This window comes from Lithobates pipiens, unplaced genomic scaffold (genome assembly GCF_037356315.1).
Source record: "Lithobates pipiens isolate NorthernLeopardFrog02 unplaced genomic scaffold, aLitPip1_a1.2 Scaffold_30, whole genome shotgun sequence".
In the NCBI taxonomy this organism is placed as follows: domain Eukaryota; kingdom Metazoa; phylum Chordata; class Amphibia; order Anura; family Ranidae; genus Lithobates; species Lithobates pipiens.
In genome coordinates, this window is record NW_027507791.1 from 42,057,421 (window position 1) to 42,074,267 (window position 16,847).

Below are 16,847 nucleotides of genomic sequence, written 5' to 3' on the forward strand. Positions count from 1 at the left end.
GGGATGCGATGGAGAGAGGACCGGGACTGGATGGGAGAGGCGGACATCTGTTCTCCATGCATTTTTCATAAAGGGAGAAAAAAAAAAAAAAAAAAGAGGAGCAGAGAGCGACGAATCGCAAGCCAGGGACCGTCAATCACAACGGAGTGACAGACAGGATGAGCTAAGGGAGACTATAACCCCCCTCCCCCCCAGCACGGCGAAAGCGTCATAAAAAAAATAACGTTTCGACCCCCCGCGTCCAAAACGACCTACCATTATGGCGCGCGCGGCCCCAACCGATTTACCCCCCACCGCGAGCGGCGTTATTAAAGTTTCCGGCGAACCTGACGCGCGTTGATGAACTTTTTTGCACTTACGGGAAAAACAAAAAGCGAGAATCCGCCCAGGACGCCGTCAACGAGCCCAGCAACGCAGTTTCGTGCCGGCTTTGCATCGCTCTGTGCATACTTGATGCGGAAAATATGAAAATGTTTTCTTTTTCACCCACCGCGCTCGATCAACGTTTCGTCTGTATTATTGCGGATTATTATTTGATGGCGCGCGCGGGGGGGGGGCGGGGGTGTCGGGCAGAAGGGAAACTGGAAAGTTTTGACTAATGTGAGCCCAAAAAATAAAAATAAAAAGGCGTTATGGTTCTTAATACTTACAACTAGTTTTTGAATGTTAGTTGCCGGGAAGTTGTATTTTACGTGCGTAGCGCGCTCGGCGTCAAGAGGGGAGAGCGTGTTTCAGGGGGGGGGGGGTTTATAGATACGTCTCAGAGGAATTTAGGTAAACTGGGTGGAGTTTGGTTTGTCTAAAGCGCTACGTAATCATAAACTGACTTTATAAAAAAAAAATAAAAAAATTTCCCTTCCTCTGTTGCATCTCAGCACTGCCGATCTCCTGCAGCCTCTTTGTATCCACTTCCTGATCACATAGACTTCCTCATCGCTCAGCTGCACATTATTGCTCCCCCTCCCCCCCCCGGGCTTCCTATTACTGACACTCTATTGGAAGTCATCATAATTAGGAGTCAGGGGCACTGTGTTGTCACCCTATAACAGGAAGTGCCTGAACAATGACCGACGTGGCAGGATCAATAAATAGATAGATAGATAGATAGATAGATAGATAGATAGATAGATAGATAGATAGATAAATAGATAGATAGACAGATAGATAGATAGATAGATAGATAGATAGATAGATAGATAGATAGATAATAGAAAGATAAATAGAGAGATAGATAGATAGATAGATAGATAGATAGATAGATAGATAGATAGATAGATAGATAGATAGATAGATAGATAGATAATATAAATATAGATACAATAGATAGATAGCTAGATAGATAGATAGATAGATAGATAGATAGATAGATAGATAGATAGATAGATAGATAGATAGATAGATAGATAGATAGTACGATTGATAGATAATATAAATATAGATAGTTATATAATGGGATAGGTAAATAGATAGATAATAAAAAAAAGATAGATAGTAGGATAGTACTATAGATAGCTAGATAGTTAGGTGACATTCGAAATGACCTAAGCACAATAGATAGATAGATAGATAGATAGATAGATAGATAGATAGATAGATAGATAGATAGATAGATAGATAGATAGATAGATAGATAGATAGATAGATAGATAGATAGATAGATAGATAGATAGATAGATAGATAGATAGATAGATAGATAGATAGATAGATAGATAGATAGATAGATAGATAGATAGATAGATAGATAGATAGATAGATAGATAGATAGATAGATAGATAGATAGATAGATAGATAAATAGATAGATAGATAGATAGACAGCAGGGCTGGAGTATGAGAGGAAGAAGCAGCAGAAGGAGCCAATCAGGTCACGTGCTCACAAGAAAAATGCTGATTGGAGGAGAGTGGCAGAGCGATGAGCTCATCACTGGTCTTCTTCTCCCTTCACTGTCCAGTCACATTTTGGGGGCTGGTCCGGGATGACCAGAGGTCAGGGGATGCTGCCCATCAGACTAAGGACATCTAATGGCAGAAAAAGGTACTGCAGGGGAAATCCCGGGATCAAAGGTTTTGTTATTTCATCTTTTGAAGGCCCATTCATTTTTATCTTGTTTTTTTTGTTTTTTTTGGCTGGACTTCCGCTTTAATATCTAATTAAATATATTTTGTTTACATCTCAGTATCCAGAATAGACTTGCTATCAGCCTCTTGCAATCTTTGTACAGCAGAGCTAAGTCCGTGAGAAGGAGAAGCAGTACAAGAAGCCAATCAGTTGTGCTGCAGGGCTCATGGAACATGTTGATAGGAGGAGAAAGCGGAGTGAAAGAGAGATCTTTCAGTTCTTCAGTCTCCTGCTTCTCCTTTCGCCGCCCAATCACAGGCTGGGAGCGAGGCAAGGCTTGCAAATGTTACTTAACAGCGGGTGAGAAAACAAAATCAGGTCCCCTTCATGCTAGACACGGCTGTACTGCGTGGCAGAGCTGTGTAAATCTCAGGACTGGATGGACAGGAATACAAATACTTTGGCATGTAAAACACTTCCCTTGTATGTTTTCTAGCTGTGTATTTCGTGGGTTTGCCTGGATTTGAGCTTTCAATAAATAATGACGTGGTCAGCTTTTCCATTATTTATCCCCTCGCCAGGTCTACAGTCACCCAGAGACAACATTCATAGAGAGAAATTAAAGGGCAGATCTCGACCTTGGGAAATAATCGCTCATCCTCTCCTCCCTCAATGCAAGTCTACCAGTCAGGTCTGACTGATTGAGAACAATGCATTCCGTGCTCGATGCTCCATGTCAGTGGGAAACGGTACATCCCCTGCCAGCAATGACCACCAGGACATTCAGAGAGAGAGAGAGAATACAGGCAGGTATTTCTTTCTCTAATAAAGACCGCTCACTGCTGCTCTCTCTCCTTGTGCAGGGTGACCGGTCTTGTCTCCGCCCACCTCCTGCAGTTTTCTGTAGAGGGTGGAGCCTGCTGAGCCCCTCCCACAGCTCTGCTCTCCCTTCTTGTGCAGGGTGACTGGTCTTGTCTCCGCCCCCTCCTGTAGTTTTCTGTAGAGGGTGGAGCCTGCAGGGTCCCTCCCACAACGCTGCTCTCTCTCCTTGTGCAGGGTGACTGGTCTTGTCTCCGGCCCCCTGCTGCAGTTTTCTGCTGAGCCCCTCCCACATATCAGCTCTCTCTCTCTCCTTGTGCAGTGTGACTGGTCTTGTCTCTGCCCCCTCCTGTAGTTTTCTGTAGTAGGTGGAGCCTGCTGAGCCCCTCCCACAGCTCTGCTCTCTCTCCTTGTGCAGGGTGACTGGGCTTGTCTCCGCCCCTCCTTTAGTTTTCTGTAGAGGGTGGAGCCTGCTGGGCCCCTCCTACAGCTCAGCTCTCTCTTCTTGTGCAGGGTGACTGGTCCTGTCCCCACCCCCTCCTGTTCTTTTCTGTAGTGGGTGGAGCCTGTTGGGCCCCTCCCACAGCTCAGCTCTCTCCTCTTTGTGCAGGGTGAATGGTCTTGTCTCCGCCTCCTCCTGTATTTTTTTTAATGGGGGGAGCCTGCTGGGCCCCTCCCACAGCTCTGCTCTCTCTTCTTGTGCAGGGTGACTGGTCTTGTCTCCGCCCCCTCCTGTAGTTTTCTGTAGTAGGTGGAGCATGCGGAGCCCCTCCCACTGCTATGCTCTCTCTCTCCTTGTGCAGGGTGTCTGGTCTTGTCTCCGCCCCTCCTGTATTTTTTTGTAATGGGTGGAGCCTGCTGGGCCCCTCCCACAGCTCAGCTCTCTCCCCTTTGTGCAGGGTGACTGGTCTTGTCTCCACCCCCTCCTGTATGGCTAGGCCCCTCCCACAGCTCTGCACAGGCTATGTACAGCACAGTGATAATGTCACATGCTACATTTGTGGGAGGGGCCTGCTGGGCCCCTCCCACAGCTCTGCTCTCTCTTCTTGTGTAGGGTGACTGGTCTTGTCTCCACCCCCTCCTGTATGGCTAGGCCCCTCCCACAGCTCTGCACAGGCTATGTATAGCACAGTGATAATGTCACATGCTACTTTTACAAGGTAATATCTGGGTTAGCAAAGGCATTTAATGCTCACAATGAGCATTTCCATCTTTTGTGTTTCCAATGATGACAGAAGATGTGTGCTCGTGAGAAGGAGCAGCACTTCCCCTTTAAACACCTGCAGATCCGGCCCTCTGGGGACGGCGGTGCACTCACGGCGGCTTCTACTCCCAGAGGCAGTGCAGCAATTGCGGCTTATTACATTCCCGGCTCTTACAGGGTTACACGTCAATAAATCTGTTTGTGTGCGGTGAGTCCGCAGAGAGCTCCCTCTCCATCTGTCACACCTACCTGGGTAAAGTCCTAATTAGGAGGCAACTATCGATCGGTCAGACAGTGCCAATCCCCCAACAACGTCTATTTGTCAGATTAGGCTTCATAAACCGCTGCTGAGTGCTGGGTGCAGGGTGCAGAGTGCAGAGTGCAGGGTACAGGATGCAGAGTGCAGGGTACAGGGTGCTGAGTGCAGGGTACAGGGTGCAGAGTGCTGAGTGCTGGGTGCAGGGTGCAGAGTGCAGGGTACAGGATGCAGGGTACAGGGTGCAGGGTGCAGAGTGCAGGGTACAGGGTGCAGAGTGCTGGGTGCTGAGTGCAGGGTACAGAGTGCTGGGTGCTGAGTGCAGGGTACAGAGTGTTGGGTGTAGGGTGCTGAATGCTGGGTGCAGAGTGCTGGGTGCTGGGTGCAGAGTGCAGGGTACAGGGTGCTGAGTGCAGGGTACAGGGTGCAGAGTGCTGGGTGCTTAGTGAAGGGTGCAGGGGACTGAGTGTTGGGTGCTGGGCGCTGTGTGCAGAGTGCTGGGTGCGGAGTGCTGAGTGCAGGGTGATAAGTGCTGGGTGCTGAATGCTTGGTGCTGGGTGTAGGGTGCTGAATGCTGAGTGCAGAGTGCTGGGTGCAGATTGTAGAGTGCTGGGTGCAGAGTGCTGAGTGCTGGGTGCTGAGTGCAGGGTACAGGGTGCTGAGTGCGGGGTATAGGGTGCAGAGTGCTGGGTGCTGAGTGTAGGGTACAGGGTGCAGAGTACTGGGTGCTGAGTGCAGGGGACTGAGTGTTGGGTGCTGGTCGCTGTATGCAGAGTGCTGGGTGCGGGGTGCTGAGTGCAGGGTGATAAGTGCTGGGTGCTGAATGCTTGGTGCTGAATGCTGGGTGATAAGTACTGGGTGCTGAATGCTTGGTGCTGAATGCTGGGTGCTGAGTGATGGGTGTTGAGTGCAGGGTGCTGAGAGCTGGGTGTTTGGGTGCAGGGTGCTGAGTGCTGGGTGCAGGGCGCGGGGTGCTGGGTGCAGGGTGCTGTGTGCTGAATGCTGGGTGCTGAGAGATGAGTGCTTGGTGCAGGGTGCTTGGTGCAGGGTACTGAGTGCTGAGCGCTGGGTGCAGGGTGCTTGGTTCTGAGTGCTGAGTGCTGGGCGCTGGGTGCTGAGTGCAGGGCGCTTGGTGCATCGCGCTTGGTGCTAGGTGCTGAGTACAGGGTGCTTGGTTCTGAGTGCAGGGTGCTGGGTGCAGGATGCTTGGTGCTGAGCGCTGGGTGCAGGATGCTTGGTGCTGAGCGCTGGGTGCAGGGTGCTGAGTGCAGGGTGCTTGGTGCTGGGTGCAGGACGCAGGGTGCCTGGTGCTGGGTGCTGAGCACTTGGTGCTGGGTGCAGGGTGCTTGGTGATGGGTGATTGGTGATGGGAGCTGAGTGTAGGGTGCTGGGTGCAGGGTACTTGGTGTTGAGCGCTGGGTGAAGGGTGCTGGGTGCTGAGTGCTTGGTGCTGGGTGCAAGGTGCAGGGTGCTTGGTGATGGGTGCTGGGTGCTGGATGCAGGGTGCTGGGTGCTGAGTGCTTGGTGCTGAGTGCTGGGTGCAGGGTGCAGGGTGCTTGGTGCTGAGTGCATGATGCTGGGTGCAGGGTGCTTGGTGCTGAGCGCTTGGTGCTGGGTGCAGGGTGCTGGGTGCAGGGGGCTGAGTGCTGGGTGCAGGGTGCAGGGTGCTTGGTGCTGAGTGCATGATGCTGGGTGCAGGGTGCTTGGTGCTGAGCGCTTGGTGCTGGGTGCAGGGTGCTGGGTGCAGGGGGCTGAGTGCTGGGTGCAGGGTGCTTGGTGCTGAGCGCTTGGTGCTGGGTGCAGGGTGCTTGGTGCTGAGTGCATGATGCTGGGTGCAGGGTGCTTGGTGCTGAGCGCTTGGTGCTGGGTGCAGGGTGCTGGGTGCAGGGGGCTGAGTGCTGGGTGCAGGGTGCTTGGTGCTGAGCGCTTGGTGCTGGGTGCAGGGTGCTTGGTGCTGAGCGCTTGGTGCTGGGTGCTTGGTGCTGAGCGCTGGGTAAAGGGTGCTGGGGGCTGAGCACTGGGTGGGATGGGCTGAGCTCTGGGTGCAGGGGGCTGAGCGCTGGGTGCTGAGCGCTTGGTGCTGGGTGCAGGGAAGAAAGAAGGAAATAAGGGAAAGAATGAAGGGGAAAGGAAGGAAAGAAGGAAGAAAGTTAGAACGAATGAAAGAAGTGAATGAAAGAAGAACAGAAGGAGAAAGAAACAAAAGGAATTAAAAAGGGAAGGGAGTAAGAAAAAAAAGGCAGGAAGGATGTCAGAAAAGGAAGGACGTAAGAAAGGAAGGGAGGAAGGAAAGAAGGAAGGAAGAAAGGAAAACAATTAAGGGGAACGTAAAGTAAGTGAGGAAGGAAGATAGAAAGACAGACGGGAATGAAAGAAAAACAGGAGAAACAAAGAAAGCAATTAAAAAAGAGAAGGAAGGAAAGAAGAAAGAAAGTATAAAGGAAGGATACAAGGAAGTAAGAAAGGAAAGGAGGAAGCAAGAAAGGAAGGGAGGAAGAAAGGAAGGGAGGAAGGAAGAAAGGAAGGGAGGAAGAAAGGAAGGGAGGAAGAAAGGAAGGGAGAAAGGAAGAAAGGAAGGGAGGAAGAAAGGAAGGGAGAAAGGAAGAAAGGAAGGGAGGAAGAAAGGAAGGGAGGAAGAAAGGAAGGGAGAAAGGAAGAAAGGAAGGGAGGAAGAAAGGAAGGGAGGAAGGAAGGAAGGAAGGGAGGAAGAAAGGAAGGGAGGAAGGAAGAAAGGAAGGGAGGAAGGAAGGAAGGGAGGAAGGAAGAAAGAAAGGGAGGAAGAAAGGAAGGGAGGAAGAAAGGAAGGGAGGAAGGAAGAAAGGAAGGGAGGAAGGAAGGAAAGGAGGAAGGAAGAAAGAAAGGAAAAAAAGAAGGAAGAGGGGGGGGGGGGTTAGAAAAAAGGAAGGAGGAAAGAAGGAGGGATGGAAGTAAGGAAGAAAATAGGGAATGAATTAAAGGAAGAAAGTAATATATCTTCTCCATTTCAGGACTATGACATCACAGAGGACAAAACATGCAGTGCCCCCCCCCCCCCCTACACACTCTGTAGCTCCCTGTTGGGGTGGAGGGGCGGCTGCATGCGCTGTAATGCCCGTGTGAACAAGGAAGGGATCCAATGGATGAAGCGAATCTCACCATATATGCTGCCGTATTGTACTATCAGACAGCACAGCCAGGTCCTGCAACTCCCAACATTCTACACTATATTTAGCCAATATGGTGGGGCCAGGGTCTTACCCTACCACAGTCTTTCAACGTAAAAAGAAGAAACCACACACCAGGGAGCCCAGCACTGTTTTCTCCCTCCTGTAAGCATGTTCCCTGTAAGCAATGGAGTCAGGCTGGGAGTGCTGACCCCTCCTCTCCCAGTCTGAGTGCTGCTGTACAGGGCATTAGAAGAGGTTGGTATGATTATGGAGTTCTGTGAAGAAATACATGTAATGATTTGTATGAATACATAACTGGATAGTATGGAGGTTATCTTATCCGCTGAAAGTTCAGCTTTAATGGTGCATGTGATGGAGGAGAGACGACAAGCTGCAAAAGGGGGGAAAACAGATGGGTTTAGCCTGCCGAGCAGAAGAAAAGGGATCTCTAAATCACAAAATCTGCATCCAAAGTGAGCGGGCAGGCAGGGCATGCCAAAGCGAACCCCTACGGGCATCAGCTGGCATCGCGTCCCAGGCAGAGAGTGAGAGAGTGAAGTTCCCACCGGGAAAGGGACCAAGAGCCCTACGTGTCACCCCGCAAACCGTCTCCGCTCCCGGTCCAGCGCTGCCTGGCACTATGCCCAAAGTGCAGCCCGGAATCAGCTGGGGAGGCAGCTGTGCTACGAAGTGTGCCCACTCCGCTGGAAGAGAAGAGCGCAATACTGGCTGCGGGGGGCAAACAACTCACTGACTCTGCCCAGATATCAACATCGCCCAAACACGGGCTGACACTCTACCGTCTATTTACCTACCTACCTATATACTGTACCTACCTAACATCTGTCTGTCATCTCATTTCTTTCACCTCCTCTCCTCTCCCTTCCTTCACATTCTATTCCTTTCTTTTTCCTACTCTCTCCATTTCTCTCTTCTCCACAGCTCGCTTCCCCTTCTCTCATCTCCACTACTACCATTTCTTCCCTACTCCTGTCCTCTGCTCCCATCTCCTCCTCTCCACTTTTCTCCTCTGCTCTCTTCTTCTCCTCTCCCACCATCCCCACTACTCCCCTCTTTTCCCTTCCCCTCCCCCTTGCTCTCTTTTTCTCCTCTCCCACCATCCCCACTACTCCCCTCTTTTCCCTTCCCCTCCCCTTTGCTCTCTTTTTCTCCTCTCCCCTCGTCTCCACTACTCCCCTCTTTTACTGCTTGCTTCTCCTCCTCTCATCTCCACTACTTCCATTTCTTCTCTACTCCTCTATCTGTTTCCATCTCCTCTTCTCCACTCTTTTCCCCTCCCCTTTGCTCTGCTCTCTTCTTCTCCTCTCCCCTCATCTCCACCACTCCCCTCTCTACCCTTCTCCACAGCTCACTTCTCCTCCTTTTGTCTCCCATACTCCCCTCTCTTCCTAATTCCTCTTCCCAGTTTTCTTCTATTCCTCTCCACTCATCTCCACCACTACACCCCTCTTTTTTCTTCCCCATCTTTTTTCTTTCTCCTCTCTCCACTCTTCTTTCCTCCCCTTTTTTCCCTTCTCCACTGCCCATTTCTCCTCTCATCTCCACTACTCCCCTCTCTTCCCTTCTCCACTGCTCACTTCTCCTCCTTTTGTCTCCCATACTCCCCTCTCTTCCCTGTTTTCTTCTATTCCTCTCCTCTCATCTCCACCACTACTCCCCTCTTTTTTCTCCCCCCATCATCTTCTTTCTCCTCCCTCCACTCTTCTTTCCTCCCTTCTTTTCCCCTCTTCCACTGTTCGCTTTTCCTCTCATCTCCACTACTTCCCTTTCTTCTCTACTCCTCTATCTGTTTCCATCTCCTCCTCTCCACTCTTTTCCCTTCCCCTTTCCTCTGCTCTCTTCTTCTCCTCTCCCATCATCTATACCACTCCCCTCTCTACCCTTCTCCACGGCTCACTTCTTCTCCTTTTTGTCTCCCATACTCCCCTCTCTTCCTAACTACTCTTCCCTGTTTTCTTCTATTTCTCTCCACTCATCTCCACCACTACACCGCTCTTTTTTCTTCCCCCATCCTCTTCTTTCTCCTCTCTCCACTCTTCTTTCCTCCCCTCTCTTCCCTTCTCCACTGCCCACTTCTCCTCTCATCTCCACTACTCCCCTCTCTTCCCTTCTCCACTGCCCACTTCTCCTCTCATCTCCACTACTCCCCACTCTTCCCTTCTCTACTGCTCACTTCTCCTCCTCTTTTCCCCACTACTATCCTCTCTACCCTTCTCCACTGCTCACTTCTCCTCCTTTTGTCTCCCATACTCCCCTCCTTTCCCCGTTTTCTTCTATTCCTCTCCTCTCATCTCCACTACTACTCCCCTCTATTTTCTTCCCCCCGTCTCTTCTTTCTCCTCCCTCCACTATTCTTTCCTCCCCTCTTTTCCCTTCTACACTGCTCACTTCTCCTCTCATCTTCGCTACTTCCCTTTCTTCCCTACTCCTCTCTCTGCTTCCGCCTCCTCCTTTCCACTCTTCCCTTCCCCTCTCTTTTGCTCTCATCTTCTCCACTCCCCTCATCTCCACCACTCCCCTCTCTACCCTTCTCCACTGCTCGCTTCTCCTCCTCTGATCTCCACTACTCCCCTCTCTTCCCTTCTCCACTGCTCACTTCTCCTCCTCTCATCTCCATTACTTGCTTCTCCTTTTGTCTCCCTTACTCCCCTCTCTTCCCTGTTTTCTTTTATTCCTCCCCTCGTTTCCCTTCTCCACTGCTCGCTTCTCCTCTCATCTCCACTACTTCCCTCTCTTCCCTACTTCTCTCTCTGCTTCCGTCTCCTCCTCTCCACTCTTCCCTTCCCCTCTCTTTTGCTCTATTCTTCTCCTCTCCCCTCATCTCCACTACCCCCTCTCTACCCTTCTTCACTGCTCCCTTCTCCTCCACTCATCTCCACTACTCCCCTCTCTTCCCTTCTCCACTGCTCACTTCTCCTCCTCTCATCTCCAATACTAGCTTCTCCTACTTTTTGTCTCCCATACTACCCACTCTTCCTTACTCCTCTTCCCTGTTTTCTTCTATTCCTCTCCTCTCATCTCCACCATTACTCCTCTCTTTTTTCTTCCCCCAACCTCTTCTCTCTCCTCCCTCCGCTCTTCTTTCCTCCCCTCTTTTCCTTTCTACACTGCTCACTTCTCCTCTCATCTCCACTACTTCCCTTTCTTCCCTACTCCTCTCTGCATCCTTCTCCTCCTCTCCACTCTTCCCTTCCCCTCTCTTTTGCTCTTTTCTTCTCCTCTCCCCTCATCTCCCCTACCCCCCTCTCTACCCTTCTTCACTGCTCGCTTCTCCTTCACTCATCTCCACTACTCCCCTTTCTTCACTTCTCCACTGCTCGCTTCTCCTTCTCTCATCTCCACTACTAGCTTCTCCTCCTTTTTGTCTCCCATACTCCCCTCTCTTCCTTACTCCTCTTCCCTGTTTTCTTCTACTCTCCTCTCATCTCCCCCACTACCCCCCTCCTTTTTTTTCCCTCCCCCATCCTCTTCTCTCTCCTCCCTCCACTCTTATTTCCTCCCCTCTTTTCCCTTCTCCACTGCCTAGGGTTGCCACCTTTTCTTCAAGTCAAACCCGAACAGTTTTGTGGCGCACAGAAATTTCTTTTTTATAGTATAAGCTATACATATATTTTGCTACTAAATAACATTTCTAATCATATGTATATAAGTTAATAACAAAAGTCCTCTTTTACATCAGAGTCCACAGAGTTCCCCTTTTACCTCTGAACTCTGGGGACTCTGACATAAGGGATGCTCTGTGAACCCTGATTTATGGGGGAACACTGAGTACTCTGATGTACACAGAGGACTCTGCTGTAAGGGGAAACACTGGTGTAAAGGGTAACTCTGATGTAAGGGGTGCTCTGAGAACCCTGATTTGACTTAGTGTACTCTCTCTGAGGAAGGAGAGGGAAGGGGGGAGACTTCATTCAGACACAGGGATGGATGGTGAGCTCACTCACCCCTTGGCAGTCTGCACCTCTCATTCAGATGGATCTGAGGCTGCTGGACTTCAAATTTCTAGCCTCAACTTTCCTTTTCTGAGGCACAGCGCCGGGGATTGGAGTGTGGGCAGACACAGAGGGGTAGGGATGGGGGGGAAGAGGTGCAGATCAAGCCCTCTCTCTTCTCCCGTCTGTATGTGTTGGTGGGGGGTGGAGGGTATGGTTTGTTAGTGGTGGCTTTGGGCAGTGTGAAAGACAGTGTAACAGACACTCTCAGCAGTGAAAACTGCAGCCAGAAACCCTGCTGGGAAACCATAGTCCAGTCTAAATAATGTGTCCGGGTTTCAGACAGTCTGAAACCTGGACGCATGATTCCAAACCCGAACTGTCCGGGTGAATCCTGGACAGGTGGCAACCCTACCACTGCCCACTTCTCCTCTTATCTCCACTGCTCCCCCCCTTTTTCTTCCCCCATCCCCTTCTTTCTCCTCCCTCCACACTTATTTTCTCTTCCCCCCCCCCCCCCCTGCTCTTTCTCTCATTCTTCTCCTTTCTTTTGCTTTTCCTCTCCCCTCTTTTCCTTATCCTCTCCCCCCTTCCTCTCTTGGTGTTGAGATGCATCAAAAAGGTAAAGCAATTTGGAAACAAATATTCTAAAGTCACTACTCAAAAAGTAAAAGAGATGTAAAAAAAAAAAAAGGGGGGGAGGGGGGCAGATTGGATTGTCCACTTGGGTCTTTTTCTGCCGTCGCCCTTTCTATACTTCTATAGACAATAAAATAAATTGTTTTCGGTTTCTGCAAACGAAAATGTCTTTCAGTAATGGCGGAAATACCTGGTGACCCTACAGGTGAGACCACCGTAGACAACCCACGACAACCAGCTGGGGGGCCATCTTCTGCGCGCGGCACGCCAGTGGACCGCACGTTCCCGGCTGCAGGGGAGTAGCGGCACTACACCCCTCGCTGCTAATGAATGCGCCGCCATATTATTGCGCACTTTGGAGAGGCAGTTCTGTATCCGCAAAAAAAAAATGCAGTCTGCGGTGCTGGCTGCGCCGAGGTTTTGGGTCGTACTGCGTTGACCAGAGTGTGATGGTCGTGTAGGCCATCTTGTAGGCACTCTTGTGTTGTCGCTGCCACCGGCGTGTTTGTACGTAGCGGTCTAGCGGGCTAAACACACACTTCTGTGGCGGCAGATTGTTTTTGTGGATGTGTTTGTGTATTTTTTTTTTTTTTGTGCATGGGGTTAATGGCTGCACGCGTGTGTGTGTCATCTGTCTGTTTCGGCGTGCGTGTGTGTTCAATTTCAGGGTGGCTGATGTTATTGCCACAAACTCATTTGGCCGATATTGTTTTTTAATCAGTGCCATGGCAACCATGATGCAAGCCTCGATCTCACACCTGATCCACACTGCCTCTCACCACCCTCTTCTCCTCCGCGGCGATGTCTCTTACTGCAAGGCCTCCGAGACCATCTGTGTCAAGTTGGTGGAGGAAAAGAGAGGGGGGGGGGGGGTGGAAAACAACGCATGTCCCTGCTTCCTCCCGCTCAGGAATTCAGAGCAGGGAATTTTCGGCATGGACATCATGCGTGGTTGACTTGAAGTTGCCTCCAGGATTGTCCACCGCTTTAGAGTTTGTTTGCCAACGTTTGCTTAGGGTTCATAGCTAGACATGAATAGCGGTCTTATAGGAGCGTTAAAGACCAACGTTGGTCATAAGGTGTTATCAACAGGCTGAAGGTTGTTTTAAATATTCTCTTCCTTTATGTGGTCCATTTTCTGGTGGACGTTGGTGTTTTTTGCCAAAAGATTACCTTCAGCTAGGCCACAGGATGTGGTCTTACAAGGGTTACCATCAGCTAGGCTACAGGATGTGGTCTTACAAGGGTTACCATCGGCTAGGCTACAGGATGTGGTCTTACAAGGGTTACCATCAGCTAGGCCACAGGATGTGGTCTTACAAGGGTTACCATCAGCTAGGCCACAGGATGTGGTCTTACAAGGGTTACCATCAGCTAGGCCACAGGATGTGGTCTTACAAGGGTTACCATCAGCTAGGCCACAGGATGTGGTCTTACAAGGGTTACCATCAGCTAGGCTACAGGATGTGGTCTTACAAGGGTTACCATCAGCTAGGCCACAGGATGTGGTCTTACAAGGGTTACCATCAGCTAGGCCACAGGATGTGGTCTTACAAGGGTTACCATCAGCTAGGCCACAGGATGTGGTCTTACAAGGGTTACCATCAGCTAGGCCACAGGATGTGGTCTTACCAGGGTTACCATCAGCTAGGCCAAAGGATGTGGTCTTACAAGGGTTACCATCAGCTAGTCCACAGGATGTGGTCTTACAAGGGTTACCATCAGCTAGGCCACAGGATGTGGTCTTACCAGGGTTACCATCAGCTAGGCTACAGGATGTGGTCTTACAAGGGTTACCATCAGCTAGGCCACAGGATGTGGTCTTACAAGGGTTACCATCAGCTAGGCCACAGGATGTGGTCTGACCAGGGTTACCATCAGCTAGGCCACAGGATGTGGTCTTGACATGAAGTTGCCTCCAGGGTTGTCCACCACTTTAGAGTTTGTTTGCCAACGTTTGTTTAAGGTTCATAGCAAGACAAGAATAGTGTGCGGTCTTATAGGAGCGTTAAAGACCAACGTTGGTCATAAGGTGTTATCAACAGGCTGAAGATTGTTTTAAATATTCTCTTCCTTCATGTGGTCCATTTTCGGGTGGACGTTGGTGTTTTGTGCCAAAAGATTACCGTCAGCTAGGCCACAGGATGTGGTCTTACAAGGGTTACCATCAGCTAGGCCACAGGATGTGGTCTTACAAGGGTTACTAGGGCTTTAGTTTGCCGTTCTGATAAAGTTATTTCTATGGTGGTCTGCACAGTATTGGTGGTCTGCAGCACCTGGTATTCCCAGGTGATCCCCCCATTCAAGTACTAACCAGGCTCACCCCTGCTAGCCCCCGAGATCAGATGAGATCTGGCGCATTCAGGGTGATGTGACCATAGCCTATAGTATTGGTGGTGCCCACAGCCTTCTAGCTCTGTATTTGTAGCGTGAGATCTAAGACACTGCTGCTTTTAACTGCTAGTCTCAGGAGATTTGGTGATATCGCTACTAAGGGACTCAATGTTCTCCTTGCTGGAGGCCCTGCCATGGGGAAGCAAAGCTTCTACCAAGATGGTGGCCACCTCCACACAGATGGGGAGAAAGATCAGCTAAAGTTTGTCCACGGGCAATTCTGGTAATTAGTCCTTTGCCCTCTGATGGCTTTTTTTGGGCACATCTTAGTATTATGGCTTTTAATGTGCTGGAGGATCTGCCACAAGGAAGCAAAGCCCAGCTCCTCTACCAAGATGGTGGCCACCTCCACACACATAGGGAGAAGGATCGGCTGAGGTGAGTCCACAGGCAATACTTACTGCAAGGCCTTCAAGTTGGTGGAGGAAAAGAGGGGTGGAAAACGACACGTGTCCCTGCTTCCTCCCGCTCAGGAATTCAGAGCAAGGAATTTTCAGCATGGACATCATGCGTGGTTGACATGAAGTTGCCTCCAGGGTTGTCCACCACTTTAGAGTTTGTTTGCCAACGTTTATTTAAGGTTCATAGCGAGACAAGAATAGCGTGCGGTCTTATAAAAGCATTAAAGACCAACGTTGGTCATAAGGTGTTATCAACAGGCTGAAAGTTGTTTTACATATTCTCTTCCTTCAGGTGGTCAATTTTCGGGTGGACGTTGGTGTTTTGTGCCAAAAGATTACCGTCAGCTAGGCTACAGGATGTGGTCTTACAAGGGTTACCATCAGCTAGGCTACGGGATGTGGTCTTACAAGGGTTACTAGGGCTTTAGTTTGCCGTTCTGATAAAATTATTTCTATGGTGGTCTGCACAGTATTGGTGGTCTGCAGCACCTGGTATTCCCAGGTGATCCCCCCATTCAAGTACTAGCCAAGCTCACCCCTGCTAGCCCCCAAGATCAGATGAGAACTGGCACATTCAGGGTGATGTGACCATAGCCTATAGTATTGGTGGTGCCCACAGCCTCCTAGCTGAGCTCTGTATTTGTAGCGTGAGATCTAAGGCACTGCTGCTTTTGACTGCTAGTCTCAGGAGATTTGGTGATATTAGTATTATGGCTTTTAATGTGCTGGAGGATCTGCCACAAGGAAGCAAAGCCCAGCTCCTCTACCAAGATGGTGGCCACCTCCACACAGATAAGGAGAACGATCAGCTGAAGTGAGTCCACAGGCAATACTTACTGCAGGGCCTTCAAGTTGGTGGAGGAAAAGGGGGGGTAGAAAACAACGTATGTCTCTGCTTCCGCAGGAATTCAGACCGGGGAAATTTTCGGCATGGACGTTATGTGTGTTTGACATGACCTGGCCTCAAGGATTGTCCACTGCCTCTGAGTTTGTTTGCCAACATTTGCTTAGGGTTTGTAGCTAGAGATGAATGAATGAATGACGGTCTTCTTATAGAAACGTTAAAGACCAAAGGTTGGTCATAAGGTATTATCAACAGGCTGAAAGTTGTTTTAAATATTCTCTTACTTTATCTTGTCAATTTTAGGGGGGATGTTGGTGTTTTGCTGTTCTAAAAGATTACCATCCCTTAGGCCACAGGATGTGGATACTAGGACTTGAGTTTGCCAAGGCCCAAGCTCATCCCAGCTAGCCTTCGAGATCACACGAGATTGGGTGCATTCAGGTTGACATAGTTGTAGGCTGACCTACACCACATGGTATTTCCGTCTTGACCCTGCTAGCGCCCGGGATCAGATGAGATCAGGTACACCGAGGGTGATGTGGCCATAGGCTGGCCTACAGCATCTGGTATTACAAGGAGATCCCCCATCCAAGTACTATCTAGGCCCAACCCTGCTAGCCTCCAAAATTGGGCATCATTCAGGGTGATGTGACTGTCGGCTGGCCTTCAGCACCTGGTATTCGGAGCCGGTCTCCTATCCAAGTACTAACCAGTATCGACCCTGCTAGTGCCCAGGATCAGACAAGATTGGGTGCATTCAAGGTGATGTGGCTGTAGGCTGGTCTATAGCATCTGGTATTCTGAGGCAGTCTCCCATCCAAGTTCTAACCAGTCTCGATCCTGCTAGTCCCCGGGATCAGACGAGTTTGGGTGGATTCAGGGTGATGTGGCTGTAGGCTGGCTTACAGCACCTGGTACTCCTAGGTGGGTCCCCATCCAAATACTAGCCTGTCCCAACCCTGCTAGGGCCCAGGATCAGACGAAATCAGATGCATTCAAGGTGATGTGGCCATAGGCTGGCCTACGGCACCTTCTATTCCCAGACGGTCTCCCATCCAAGTACTAACCTGACCCTGCTAGCGCCTGGGATCAGTTGAGATCCAGTGCATTCAGGGTAATATGGCTGTAGGCT